This window comes from Canis lupus, chromosome 9 (assembly GCF_011100685.1).
Source record: "Canis lupus familiaris isolate Mischka breed German Shepherd chromosome 9, alternate assembly UU_Cfam_GSD_1.0, whole genome shotgun sequence".
NCBI lineage: Eukaryota > Metazoa > Chordata > Mammalia > Carnivora > Canidae > Canis > Canis lupus.
The window spans coordinates 54,271,201-54,286,192 of NC_049230.1; the positions used below are offsets into that span (position 1 = coordinate 54,271,201).

The 14,992-nt window shown below is 58.4% G+C and overlaps 1 long non-coding RNA gene across 1 annotated transcript; it reads left to right on the forward strand.

The window, feature by feature from the left end:
* Positions 1–10,168: 10,168 nt before the first annotated feature.
* Positions 10,169–13,045, forward strand: LOC119876616. The gene is made up of 2 exons (XR_005364080.1): positions 10,169–10,577; positions 12,368–13,045. It is a non-coding gene; the product is annotated as an uncharacterized LOC119876616 (long non-coding RNA).
* Positions 13,046–14,992: the final 1,947 nt, after the last annotated feature.

Genomic DNA, 14,992 nt, shown 5'->3' on the forward strand with positions numbered 1-14,992 from the left:
TGTTGCTTTCCTAGTGGTGGGGGGAGGAGGCATGGGCAGTGTTCAAAATCACATCGAGTGGTGGCAAAGGACCAGGTGGGTTGATCTGACCGCTGCACTGGCCTCCCGGGCAAAGTTGAAGCCTCCTGTCCTCCCCTGTGTCCAAGCGGCCGGGCCCCAACCTCTCGCCAAGCCCAAGATCCAGGTCTTTATCGCCACCTCCTGGCCAGTGAGGAAACAGCCACGGAATCCACACCCAGGCGCCCCGCAGAAAGGATAGGTAGCGGGGTGCTGGGCTGGGGGCCGGCGGTGGGGATTTAGGGCCAGGAGGGTAGTGGATGGGGAGGATTTGCATGCAACTCACAGGCAGGGGTGCCCTGCCTCCAGAAGAAAGGTCACAGATCTAGGCGGTTTGGAGAAACCCTGCGGGGGATGGGATGGGGGCAACGCTTCAACTCCCCTTCCCTGGGCACTGGATGAGGCTTCCCTGCCTGGGATGACGCCCTTGCACCCTCCTTCCTGGGCTTTCACGACACCCCCACCCCGCCCTAGGATTTCCATTTCTCCGAGAGCTTGCGGGCCTCAGAGGAGGCCTGATTCTGCCGCGCCCCCTCCCCCGTGACCTTGCGCCGCCCACCTCCCCCCGCCCCCCGTCTCCGAGCCTCAGTTTCTCCCCAAGGGCCGCGGCGGGCCCTCCCCCGGCTGCCCGCTGCAGGGCCGCGCCGCGCCCACGCGGGGGCAGTGTTGGCCTGGCTTTGGCGCCGCCCGGCGCGGCCGAAACTTCGCAGCCTCCGGCTCCGGGTCGGAAACTTTTCCCCTCGCGCCGCGCCCGCGTCTCCCGCCCGCGCCGCGCCGCCTTCCACCTGCCCCGGGTTCGCCGCTGGCCCGGGCCCCCCCTTCTCTCGCTGCTTTTTGTTGCTCTTGAGCCAAAAAGTGCTAGGCTTGCAGCGGCGCTGCGGGCGACCAGGCTGGAAGTCGAGGCCCGCGAAGAGCTCCCGGGGGCTGTGGCGCCGGGACCTGAGCCCGCGGCGTCCGGGGCGGGGAGGGGCGCCCTGTCGCGCCCCGCACCCCGGGCCCGCCCCGCCCCGCCCCGCCCCGCCTCCCGGCGGCCCCGGTGCCCTTCCCGACCCGGTTCCCGCAGAGCGCTCTGGCTTCTGCTTTCCCCTCGGACCGGCCGGCTCTGCTCCCCTCTCCCTCCCCCTCCCCCTCCCCCCCCCCCCCCCCCCCCCCCTCCCCCTCCCCCTCTCCCCCCCCCCCACGACGGGGATTCCGTGTCCAGGGGCCTCGAGCCTCCCATCCCGCCCCTCACAGCGCGCACAGACGGGGACCCCGGCCACAGCCCCCCTGCAGGCCCAGCCCGCAGAGACCCCGCACACGCACACACGGGCCACAGCACACGCAGGCGGCCCCTCCCTGCGGCCGGCCCCACAGGCCCCACAGGCCCCACATGCGCGGCTGCGTTCCTTGCTTGGGTCCCACCTGCCTCTGGGCGACATCGAACGGGAAGGGAGCACGCGTGGGGGGGGGGGGCTGCATGGGGATGGGGGCACCCAGGGTCCTGGGGGGCACAGTAGGGTCCCCTTCACTGGGACACTTCCACTCAGGGCTGGCCACCTGGGATCCAGGCAGCCTCATGCCTGGAAGGACCCAGAAAGCGGCCGTGGTGGCTTCTGTTCTCCTGTCACCCCGGACCCACCCGTAGGAGGGTGCAGCATGGCAATTGTATCCCTGCCCCCACTCATCCCAGTCCTCCCAGTTCCGGTCTGCCATCTCACCTGGAATAATCACACCCCCAGGTCCCATGCCATCCCCGCACCAGTGACCCTGTCCTGGGCCCTGTGCAGACCTGGGCCAGGCCGGGTGGGGCCTGGGTCTAGCTGGTGGGTGGCAGACTGGGAGGAATGACTCTACCCAGGGCAGAAGGCAGTGATGGAGAGGCAGGAAAATCCCTGCTCCTTTCCCCTGAATGCTCCCTCCCTCCCCGGTTGGAGCCCTCCACCCTGTGAGAGCATCTCCTGAGCACCATTTGCTGATAAGGACTCCAAGGCCCAGAGAGGTTAGGGGGTCCTGCTCCGGCTGGCACAGGCGTGGGAGCTGGAGCTGAGGCGAGGCCCTCAGCTGTCCTACCCCAGCGCCCCGCCTCCAGCTCTTCTCTCCAGCTACTCAGTACAACCATTCCTGGTGGGGGTGGGGGAGGGGAACCAAGGCCCAGAGAGGCTAAGCTGGGGGCCAAGGTCACACAGACTAAGTGTTGGCCAGGAGACTGACCCCAACATGCAACTCCCCGTGTCAACCGCTGAAAGCCTTGCCATGTGGGCTCCCTCTCCTCAAACCCCAAAATGGGGTGATCTGGAGGACCGTCCCTTCCTGGGTATCTATACTCTAGCACAAGGAGCACCAGGGTGAACCGAGCAAGGTCAGGGGAAGAGAGAGATTTGTTCAGAGCAGATGGAATTTGGGGAGGATGTGAAGACAAGATAAGCCTAAGTGCAATGCAAGAGCCCAAGCCCCCCCCAACCCCCCCAGCCCCCCCCCAACAGAGGCAGGGAGCCTCAAGATTTCCCAAGGGAATGGAGCAGGAAAGGCAGTGCTGGGGGCACCCAGAGAGGGGCTCTGTAGCCATGGGGAGCCACTGAAGATGGGAACTGCAGGTGGAGCTCTGGGGACACGAGCTGCCCCGTGGACTCCCACTTTCATTGTGCAGTTTGTTGAGCACCTACCGTGTGCCACACACATGCTGGGCCCTGGGCACACAGCAGGCACCCGCATGACTGACTCTGCTCTCAGGAGGTCACAGTCTGGGGTCTGGTGTAGGATGTGGACTCAAATGGGTGATTCCAGGATGGAGTGGCAAGTGCGAGGGTGGGAAGCCTGGGGATTTGGGGGCACAGAGTGGGGGACCTGAGCCATTGCGCAGGGCAGGGGGTGGACACTGGGACTCTCCAGGGCCATGAGGTGGGGGCGTGATGAGACCTGGACAGAGGACAGAAGCCAGGATGGGGGGTGCGGTGACTGCCACAGTCTCTGCAGCCAGGCTGGTGCCACAGTTCCCAACACGGGCAGGGGGCTGGGGCCAGGGGCTCAGGAGGGCTGTTGCCTGGACAGAGGGAAAGGCCAGCGTCCCCCAGCCCAGAGGGGCTGCCCACTGCTCCTCCCAGTCCCTCTGCCTTTGTCTGCCATTATCTAAATCCCCCTCCCCAACATTTCTGCCTCTTTGGGTCCCTTTGTCATTCTCTTCTAAATATGTCCTAAGTGACAGATGGTCTGCATCTTCCAGGGGACCCTGGTGAAGGCCTTCAGAGGCCTCCACGGAGACAGTGCACGCTGCCACCTCCAGGCAGCCCCGTGTAAGCCTCAGCGTCCCCTATAAACAGCCTCAGGAAGCAGGGGCGACTGGTGGTCAGCCGCTGGTGGTCATTGTGCCACTGGGACCCATGGGAACCAGTTTTGGGTGCCAGGCAGAGTCCACCCCAGAAGCAGGGATTTGACCCACCAGGTTGGGCTCTGGAACCCTCCTGAACGGTGGCACTTGGACCCCAAGAGCAGCAACCAGGAGCAGCTTGCCTGCCATCTCCCATCACGAGGCACAGGGGACCACTAATGACTCACTCACCAGGGTTTCCTTGGTTTATTGTCTGCACCTGGCAGCTCTGGGGACTGCGGTGACACCCCCAAGTGCCCAGGGAGCCCCCCACTGGGCTCTGGGCAGACTTCCAGCTCTCCTGGCTGCAGAGCCAGCAAACCCCCCAAAGAATCTTCTACAGGAACCTGCTGGCTCAGGTACTTCGTAGGCACCCTGAGGACCCAGTCTGTGTCCCCCAGGGGAGGATGCCTCCCCAGGTCGGCTCACAGGTGACTTCCACCAGCCACAGGCTTTCTGTAATATTAACCAGGGCGAGCAGGAGTCCACAGGAGCTTAGAGTGCAGCCAGGAATCACCGAGGAGTAACAATGGACATGACTGAGCCGGTGCCATGTGCAGATGGGGTCTAAAGACTGCCAGTTTTAGAACTGACTTCTCCACGAAGGAGGGCACAACTCTGTGATGAAGGAGGCACCACCCCTAGCCCAATATGCCCTATAAAGAAACCAGGGCACAGAGGGTAAGTCACTTTCCCAGGGTCACACAGCTAAGCCCCAGAGAAGAAACCAGTGGTAAGTGCTGTGATGGGGACAAGCACAGGCAGGTGTGCCGGGAGCACAGGGGCAGATGCCTCCTCTGAGGCTGAGCTTTCCTCCTCCTGGAAGCTGGCTCAGGTTTCCTCCAGCCAAGAGGGCAGGGCTGTAGCCAATGTACACAGGCTGGCCGTGGCTGGCAAACTTTGCCATTCCTCTGCTCTACTGCTCTACTGCTCCTTCCTTCCTTCCTTCCTTCACAGGACACATTAATTGAGCATCTACTGTGTACCAGACTCTGTCCTGAGTTCTCTGAATAGGGAGCCCATGTCTTGGTGAGGGAGATACAGATGGGGCTGGCTTCACAGAGGTATGGCCCCTGCAGGAGAATACGCCAGGCTTATCGGTCTTCTAGTGTCCTCTTGAAATTCTCAATTTTTTAAAAGACTTTATTTATTTTAGAGAGAGAGAGAGAGAGAGAGAGAGAGAGAATACAAGAGGGGGGAGGGTCAGGGGGAGAAGCAGACACTCCCCCTAAGTGGGGAGCGCAATGCAGGACTCCATCTGGGGACCTGAGCAGAAGACAGATGCTCAACGGACTGAGACACCCAGGTGCCCAATTCTCAATCAATTTTAAACAAGGGGCCTTGTGTTTTCATTTTGCTCTGGGCCCTGGCAAATTGTGTGGCTGGTCCTGGACACAGATACTAATCGGCACAAATGGTGTATGGGGGGCCCACAGACCGCCTGGGAGAAGGGGGTTGGAGACACTTGCAGGTGGACTGGCCTGAAGGCAAGGCCCTGTCTGGCTTGTTTGAAGGCTTGTGAGGAGTTCCAGCTGGTTGGGCCAAGAGACAAGAGACCAGACTGAGGACAGGGGAGCAGATCCCAGGAGATGACATCAAAGAATGGGCTTTGCTGTCACCCCAAATCCCTGTCATGGGTCCCTGGATCCCCCAGAGCAGCTCCTGGGAGTTGGGTCAGCATCAGGCAGGAGTCGGGACCATCAAACCTCCAAAAGGACTTAAAAAAAAATCCACCTGCATGTCTGTACTAGATAATGTCCATGTGTGGCACGGCATTGGCAGACACAAGCCCCAAGCCCCTCCCAGCCCCCCCCCCACCTGGCCATGGTCCCTCCCACTTGGTAACCCCATTTCCTGGGCACCTTCCAGAGGTATTCTGTGCACATACAAGGAAGTACAGACATGCCTATATTTTAAAAGATTTATTTATTTGGTTGAGAGAGAGGGCACAATCGAGGGTAGGGAGGGGCAGAGGGCGAGGGAGAGAAGGAATCCCAAGCAGACTTCACACTGAGGATGGAGCCTGATGGGGGGCTCGATCTCCTGACCCCCCAGAGATTACAACCTGAGCCCAAACCAAGAGTCTGACACCCAACTGACTCTGCCACCCAGGCGCCCCAACATGCCCATATATTTATTCTGTAATATCAACTGTATGTACATTCTGTATGGTACATGCTAGTTTATTTTATTTTTTAACTTTAAAAAAGATATTATTTATTTATTCATGAGAGACAGAGAGAGAGAGGCAGAGACATGGACAGAGGGAGAAGAAGGCTCCATGCAGTGAGCCTGATGTGGGACTCGATCCCGGGACCCCGGGATCATGCCCTGAGCCAAAGGCAGACACTCAACCGCTAAGCCACCCAGGCATCTCACTATTTAACACCTAATATGCTCGCATTTCCCAATCCGAGATCTCATAGAAGGATCTTTCAAGATCATTCAATTTTATAGATGGAGAAAGTGGGACCGAGTGTCACACAGTAAGTGTGGGTGTTCTGGTCACCCATGCTTGGGAGCTGGCCTTGGCCATACACCCAGGCCTCCCCCACAGCTACTCTCCTGTCCTCATTGCAAGGATTGCCATGAAGGGGGTGCTGTGTCATTCCCATTTCTACAAGGCTCCGAGACCATCTTGGGGTCACACAGCCCAACCCAGATCAGAATCCTTAAAGCCACACTGCCTCCTAGGAGCAGGTTCCTGCTCCCCAGGGCGGCACTGCCAGGTACCATATACTCACAGCCTCCCTGATATCAGCCAGACAGGGAAGCCCCTCACTTCAGCAGGTAAGAATTGGGCAAAGGACCCTTGTAACCCGACAGAGCGACCAGAATAGAGCTGGTGGGAGTTCCAGCAAGGCCTGGAGGGTGAGGCTGGGCAGGATGGCCTGCTGGGAGGTAAGGCAAATGAGGATGCCTGGCCTCCTAGGCCCCAGCACGAGGGCCTGTCCCTGTCGTCAGGGAGGACTGGCATCACTGGCTTAGTGTGCCTGGGGCTGTGATTCAGCATTTGGGTTCCAAGAGTTATTTTTATTGTGTTTTGTTTATTCAAAGCTTGCCTTTGAAGTCTGTTTTTGAGCCTCCCCATCCTGGAGAAAGGAGCTGGTTTGGGTACAATGTGCAGTGTTTTCTCAGCCTTAAAAATAATTCCTCTGGAGTTAGGGGCTCAGTGTCCCTGCGCACACATGGCCCCCCATGTGTGGGTGCCAGTGGGGTTCTGCAGGACAGCTGAAGACCCACCTGCCCGGGCTGACAGGCAACAGGCAGCCCCTCAAATGTTGCGTGAAAATGGACCCTCCTGGCACGGGGGAGGCTGTCAATGCTGCCTCAAGGTTGCTCAGCTTTTGAGGGGGTCATGAGACTTTGTGATGAAAGCTAAGGACCTTCTCGATTCCGAAAAAACATACCTGCACACAAAGCTTTGTAGTTAATTCAGGAGCTTCTAGAACCTTCTGAGACCCCCTCCCTTCAGTTTAGAGCCTTTTCCTGAAGGAATCTTATTGTCAGCCTTTTAGTAGCTAACATAGAGCACGTACTCTATTTCAAGGGCTATGCTATGGGGTTTCTCAGATTAACTCATTACCTCCACATAATTGGGGCACAGAGAGAGGTTGGGTCACTCACCCAAGGTCACACAGATCACAAGTGGCTGAGCCAGGATTTAGGCCCAGCCAGTCTGGTCCAGTCTGCACTCCTAACCTAACATCTGCAGATGCGTGCTCACACACACACACACACACACACACACACACACACACACACACACGGTGCCGGACAGCTGTGGGTGAGGCCCCGAGAGAGACCGGGGTGCAGAGTCCCAGGTTAGGTGCCCAGGCTTGGTGTCTGGCTGAGCAGGGTGACTGGGGTCCAGACCTCTGTGAGGATCAGATGAGGGCCTGGGGCCAGCACAGCCCCCCACCCCCTCGGCGGAGATGCTGTTCCACCAGGGAAGGAAGGGACAGTGTGGGTCCCAAGAGCAGACGCATCATGGCAGTGACTGCTACCCAGCATGGGCCTCTCCTTCCCTTCCTTCTCTCTCCTTCCTCTCTGCCCCTCTTCCTCCCTCTCCCTCCTTCCCCCTTCCCCACCCAGGGACAAAGATAAGACTTGCCCCCACCCCACCCCACTCATCAGCAGTTGGGCATCCTATGGTCCAAACAGCCCAACTGTGTATACAGCACCCTTCTGAGAAGCCCAAACCCAGTCTGGGTAGCCATGGATTCTCCTCGGCAGCTTCCTGTTGGCCCACATTAGCTGAGCCCACAGGCCAGGCAGTTGCCCCATCCTCCTTCCTCCCATGCGGAGGACAGGGCCTTCCAGGCTGGGATTTCCAACATTTGTGGAATTAAGACCCTAATACTATTTTTCAACAGCTTTCGGTGCTTTAATAGAATTGAGGGTAAATCTAACTTGCAAATTTTACCTTTTGATCTCCCCTTTTCTTTCAGGAGCTCAACAGAGCAGGATTTAAAACAGGACTAGAGACAGCTCCCTCCTCTCTCCTGCTCCCAGCCAGGGTTCTCCTGACGTTGGTCACTGTGGGCTGGATTCCTAGTTGTCAGCTTTGACTCCCACTGCTTGCCTCCTCTCCCTCCATCCAGCACTGACTGGCCTAGGCAGGCTCCTCCAAACCCCCAAGGTCCTGCGCCCTCTGCCTTCTCCCTGGCTTCTCCATGCTTGTGCCTCTCCCCCTCACTCTTGCAACAGTCTTCCAGCCTCTTTATTCTCCTGCGCCAAACTCCTTCACACCCCAGGGCCTTTGCACATGCCTTCCCCTCTGCCTGAACTGTGTTTCTCACCAGCTTCACTGACTCCTACTTAAGATCAGGTCTCAGCATGGATGTGTCCTCCTCAGGGAAGGCCTTCCTGGATCAGAATTGAATAATGGTAACATTACTAGCACATAAGGAACCAGTCTCAGCACATTTCCGAGCTCAGGGAGCGCAGGCACTGAATAGGTTCCAACACACAGCTGGCCACAAAGGAGGCCCTCGATAGATGCTGCTGTGTCTTGTGCCTCAGTTTCCCTGCCCGTAAAACAAGGAGGTGGGTCACACGCCTGCACTTGCCATGTGATGATTTTCTGATGCTCCCTCTGGGTTTCTGGCAAGGATCACACTCATTTCACGGTATTTGACTTCCTTGATTATCTGATTTTCCAGGGAGGAATTTTAAATCTCTGGGTTGGGGTGGCATCTGCCTGATACCCGGGCACCGGTCCCATCCCACCAGCCTGAGTGCACCTGGCATCCTGGGGAGGCCCATTAAAATTGCCCCCTCTTGGCAGACAAGGCCCTGCCCAGAGAAGCCCTTCAAGGGCTCCACAACTGAGCGGCGTGGCCGGTGGGGGTGGGGGTAGGGTGGCGGTGCTAGTGCCCCTCTCGCCACCACAACTATCAAGGCAGGAGCCAGACAGGCCGTGTGCAAAGCCTGACTGTCATTTCCTGGCCGCTGTGGCCCATGCTTCACTTCCCTGTGTCTGAGTCCCTCTGCTGAATAGCCGGCATAGAGCAGCACCCCCCACACACCCAGCTGAGGTTCATGGGCTGACTCAGCTGATTCCTGGCCTGGGGCTGACAGACAGTAAGTGCTCTGGGGGCTCTGCTTGTCTCACCCTCCCTCAGCGGTGGCCAAGCCTCAAGTCCCTGGAGCCAAAAACTAGGTCAACACCTGGCCCTGCTCCTTAGCTGGCTGTGTGACCTCCTCGTGTCTCGGCTTTCCCGTCTGTAAAATGGGGGTGATAGATACACCTTCCTCTTGGGGTGCTGCCAAATCAGTGTCTGCTGTCATTGTTCCCAGCCCGGCCTCACCCCTACTCCATGCCTGTGTTGTGATCAATCCGGGGTGGGAGGGGGGGCAGCAGGCAGGAACAGTGGAGGACAGAGGCCACAGAAACCAAGTGCATCCTGGCCACGGAGCCTACCTCTGGCTCCAATTTCCTGGCTGTGTGACCCCGGGGCAAGTCAAGTCCCCTCCCTGAGCCCCAGGCTGCGCAGCTGAGAAAGGAAGTCCTGAGTCAACCACGCTGGGAACAGCGGGGACAATGTGTGGCCCCTGTCATTCTTACTGTTGTGACATCAGAAGGCAGAGCCGTTTCGCAAGAAGGAAGGACGAGCGAGGCCCGCTAGGGAGCCGAGGCCAGAGGCGCAGAGGCGGGGAGCGTGGGATCCTGCAGGGGACTCTGCGGCCGCCCCCCCCCTCCCCGCGGCCTGGGCGAGCAGGGCGCAGGTGCACCCCCGCCAGGCCCTGTCCCCGCCAGGTGTCAGCGGTCCAGACTTCCCGCGCCTCCCGGAGCCGCTCCCCAAAGGCGTCTCCCCGCCCCCCGCCCCGCCCCCACCCGGCCTGGGCTTCCCGGGGCGGGGAGGGTGCCCGAGGCTCGGAGCCGGGCCCGGCCCCGCCCGAGGCCCCCCCGCCCCCCGCCCCCCGGCCCCGCCCGGCCCCGCCCGGCCCCGCGGCGCGGCTCGCGGCCCTGCGCGGACTCGCCCAGCAGGGACGTGCGGGGCCCCCGGAGGTGCGCGGCCGCCGAGCCGGGGGATGAAAGCGGAATCCGCCGAAACCTGCCTCCCTCCCGGCTCGCCCGCCCCTTCCGCAACCGGATCTGGCCGGGGGCGCCGGGCTTTGATGTCGGCGCAGCGGCCCCCGCGCCCGGCCGGCTCGGGAGCCTCCGGGAGGCGGACTTGAAAGGGCGCCGCGGCCGTCCATAGCCTTCCCCGGGCCCGCCCGAAGGAGACGGAGAGGAGGCGGGCTGGGGGGGCACAGAGGTGGGGGGCGCCGGTGGGGGCAGGCCCCGCCCAAGGAGCGGGAGGGCGCGCTGTCCTCGGCGTTCAAGGCCCTGCCCGTGGGTGCCGTGCCTCCGCCACCCAGTGCCTCGCTAACCCCCAGAACCCTGGGCCGCGGACAGAATAACTGTGGTTCCCAGGTATTGCCCCATCCCGGGCCCTGGCATTTAATGTTCCTCCTGCCAGAAACCCCCTTCCCGTCTTTGGCTATTTGCCTTAGGGTCTGGGCTTCCACTCTTCTTGTGGGCTTTCCCAGAAACCACCCCCCACCCCCTCCCCGGCTCCACGGCCTCAGCGACCCCCATAGGGGCACAGACTCTGGTCATCCGCAACCTGCAGACTCCTAGCCCCAGAGTTCCAGGAGGGCACCCTTGCAGCAGCCAGCCTGGACCTGGGTGGGTAGATGTTGGGGGAGAAAAGGACAATACCAATCGTGATAATAATAAGGCTTTGGGGCAAGCCAATGTGAGGGTGGCGGCAGCAAGAATTTAGGCTCCTCGAGGACATCACAGGCTCCAGCTCCCCAGAGCCAGGTATTCGGATACCAAGCTGGGGAGCCCTTCCCCTATCTCCGGCCAGAGTCCTGCCCTCTCTGCACAGCGCTCCAGCTGCTGTCTCCGCTCTTGAGATCAGCCGCTGACAGCCCCCAGAAAGCCCCGGCCTCTGGATTCCCTGCCCCAGAATCCCATGATGCTCCGCAGCTGCTTGCTCAACCCTGTGCCGAGTCTGGTGATCCAGGCGACCTCTCCCAGTGCAGTGCCAGGGCTCAGGAAAGAGCCTTTCCTTTCCTACCCCTAGGTTACACTCCACCCTAGGACTCTGTTCAACCAAGGTGCCTGGGAGCGTGAGCCGGCCCAGGCCCAAGCACCATCCTTCGGTGGTGGGGAGGCTTCCCTAAGTGAGACACAGGAGCAAATTGGCAGGAACCTCAAGTAAATTGCAATGTCTCAGGAACTAGGTTTTCATACACGCAGTCTGCATAACTGGCTGTACGTGCACACAGACCCAAGGGCGGCCGTGAAAGGGGCCTCTAGTGCCTCCCCGGGAGGAGCAGGAGGGGGGTAGAGGGTGGCAGTGATGCAGGGATGAATGTGCTGCCTGCAGGAGCTGCTGCCTGGGTGGGCAAAGCCAGATATGAGCTTCAGCCTCCCCTCCCCACCTGCTCCAGCTTTTCTAGAGACCTCAGAGCTCAGCCTTCCCCTCCCCAGGGTGTTGGGTATTCTGTCTACAACCCCCTACCACCACTCCCGCTGCCGCCACTCCACCCCATTCTGTTGTCCCTGGGGATCAGCAGGCAGACAGAGAGGGAACAGAGGGCTGGCTGCCCTTGGGGGGCCGCAGGCTGAGAACTGACCCCCACTCCTTACCCCCGTCAAGCTCCTCAGCCTGTTGTCTCATGGTTCCTGAAGGGCTGGACTAACCCCCTCCTTCCTTCCTACCTTTAACAAATGTTTGCTGCACACCTACTATGTGCCAGCTTGTGCAAGGATGGATTTATCATTGAATGGGATAAACAGGCCCATAAATACAGGCCACGATGATAGAACTACAGGAAGCTCAGAGAAAAATCTCGAACCCAGCCACAGACAGCAGGGAAGGCTTCCTGGAGAAAGTGGCTAGGCTTTCTAAAACCAAGGCTAGGGTGGGGAGGGTGAGTGGTGAGAGGGGCAGGGGCAAGGTGAGAGGGCTGGATTGTGTCAGGGGGACAGAGAGGAAGGCTCTGTGGGAGGGAGAAGGACACAGGCGGGCGGGCGGAGGGGGGGAGCACCTGGGAGCTGGGTAGGTGGAACAGGACTTTGCAGGACCTGGGAATCCACAGAATCCAGCCCAGGAGGCCCCACTCTGCCCACTGGCCTAGAACACCTTTTCTTCAGAATACACTCTTCTTATAGGAGTAAAGAGCTCTGGCAGCCAGGGCAGAGGTCAGAATGGTCAATAGACAATAGAGGTCAGAATGGTCATCGCCATCATCATTGCAGTGGGTCACAGCGGACAGACAGATGTGTATTTAGTATTGTTCTTTGAAGTCATTCATTTAATCCTCACCACACCTCATGGTAGGGAAACTGAAAGGTAGTATTGGCCAGATTAGCTGCCCTGGCCCCCCAGGTGACAAGTAGCAAACCTGGGATTTGAACCTAAGGCCGTCTGGCTCTAGCACTGATATTTCTCTGCATCTCTGCAGCGCTTGCTTGCATGGATTTGCTGTAGAAGGAACAACTAACCCGATGGAATTTGCTCTCGTCTCTGTGTGCCCCATCAATGGACTGGGTGCCCCCCTCATCTGAGTTCCTCCTCCTGTCCTGCCTCAGGGCCTGGGCTGTGGCCTCCAGGACTGAGCCTGACCTGATCCAAGGGGACTCAGAGAGGCTACCTCCTGGAGCTTTTGAAGTCACCCATCCTCCAGGCTCCAGACAGGTACCCCCAAAGTCTCCCGGCCCAGCTTCTTGGCCACATATCCAAGATCCCAAGACTTTCCTGGGCAGTGCGAATGTCTGTGACTTTTTCCGTGCCACGGACGACTGGAGCATTTGGTGACACTTTCATACCTTGCCTTGTTTGTAAAAGCATAACAAATACATAGGATTGATTACACAGGAAGCCAGTTAACTTGAAATACAGCTATCGGGATTTTTAAAGATTACATTCATGATGTCATAATAAATGTGCTTCTTTATTAAGCATTAACAAGATCCAGCAGCAGGTCTTAAAAGGAGTAGTGAGGAAGGGTCCTGATAAAAGAGATACAGGAAGGTTGGAGTCAGAGAGAGAGAAGTTGGAAGATGCTTTCTTGCTGGCTTTGGAGAAGGAGGAAGGAGCCACAAGCTGAGGACGGTGGGCGGCCTCAAGAAGCTAGAAAAGACAAGGAAACAGATTCTCTTCTAGAGTCCACAAAAGGAACACAGCCCTTCAACACCTTGACTTTGGGACATATGACCTCCAGGCTGAAAGAGAACAAATTTGTGTTGTTTAAATCACTACAGGGGCACCTGGGTGGCTCGGCAGTTGACCATCTGCCTTCGGCTCAGGTCATGATCCTGGGGTCCTGGGATCGAGTCCCACATCGGGCTCCCCGCAGAGAACCTGCTTTTCTCTCTACCTATGTCTCTGCCTCTCTCTGTGTGTCTCTCATGAACAAATAAATAAAATCTTTTTTTAAAAAAAGAAAAAGCCACTACATTTGTGGTCATTTGTTATAGCAGCAATGGGAAACTGATACAGAGTGGCTGTACCACATCTTCTCCAGCTTAGCCGGGTCTTAGCCAGCTCAGAGTTCCAGAATGAAAAGAAATAATATGAGTAACCCTGCTGTATAAACGATTACAGGGCCAAGGGGCAGGAATGGGAGCTTCATGAACAGCCTAGTCATCCCAGGGTGCCTATCTGGGACTTTCCATCTCTAGTTTCCCCAGGAAACACACCCCAGCTGTTTGACGGGCTGGACCTTGGGGCAAAGCCTACAAGGCAAGCAGGAGGAACTCCAGCCTGTCCTTCCAAAGCAGAACTGCTGCTTCTCTCTGGGTTGCTCTCTGCCCGGTGGTCACAAGCACAGGCTGGAAGCCAGTTGTCCAGGCGTGGAGTCTCTGCTTTGCTGAGCCATCATGTGTCTCTCTGGGCAAACTCTCCACCTCTCCGACCCTCGAGCCTTGGTGTCGTCCTCCGTAAAATGCAGACACTAGACACAACCTAGCTGTAGGGCCTGACAGGGGGCTGTGTTTGTGAAGAGCTCTGCGCAGGGTCGGGCACACAGGTGGATCCCTGTGTGTGTCTGGCTGTGCGGGTACTTGTGAACAGGTACACACGTGAAGGCTGGTACAGGAGTGAGCAGGTGTATACATAGCCTGGATGAGCATTCTGAAATTCACCTTTGACCTATCACTTCCCTGCTCCCTGGCCTCACTTCCCAAGGGAGAAGTTCAAATCTTCACATGGCCTACAGGACCCAGCCCAGTCTAGCTCCTGGCTTTGGAACTCCTGCAGCCCCTAAGCCTTTTTTAAAAAAGATTTTATTTATTTATTCATGAGAGACACAGAGAAAGAAGCAGAGACACAGGCAGAGGGAGAAGCAGACTCCCTGCAGGGAGCCTGATGTGGGACTCGATCCCAGGACCCCAGGATCACAACCTGAGCGGAAGGCAGACGCTCAACCACTGAGCCATCCATGCGTCCCATGCAGCCCCTAAGCCTTACCCTCAACTTCCCAGTTTACTCCTCCAAGAACCAACCCTGACCACCTCCTCTCCATTCCTCAAGTGGGCATGGTCCCAAGGGAGTCCAGGCCTTCTATCATGCTCTTCCTTCTGTCTGGTTCACATTTCCTTTCTCCATCTTATTGACTAGCTCCTATCCAGTCTTAGGGTCTTAGAAAGTTATCACCTCCTTCAAGTAGCCTTCACTGACTGTCACCCCTGCTGGGGTGACTGTCTCTCCCGTTTCCTCCCTGGTCCCTCCCACCTGTGTCCTCTTCTGGTCTCAGCACGGCCTTGTACAATAATGGCTCATGAGCATCCTTCTTCCCTCTGAGCCCACAGGCATCTGATAGCAGGAACACAGAATGCTGCGTCCACCCCTGTCACCAGTACCCAGCACAGGGTCCAGCCCAGAGCAGGTACTCAAAGCTTTATTGAGTGAATGAAGGAGTGTGCATGTCTGGATGAGTGAGCAGGGAGGCTGCAACCACATACGTGTGCACATGCATGCTTGCCCAACCTGGGAGGGGTAGGCAGCACCAGTTACTGATGGAGGAGGAGGGACAGTGATTTGGCCCAGACTGTGCCTTGGAGAGGGCTAGAGCAGGGGGTGACCAGAG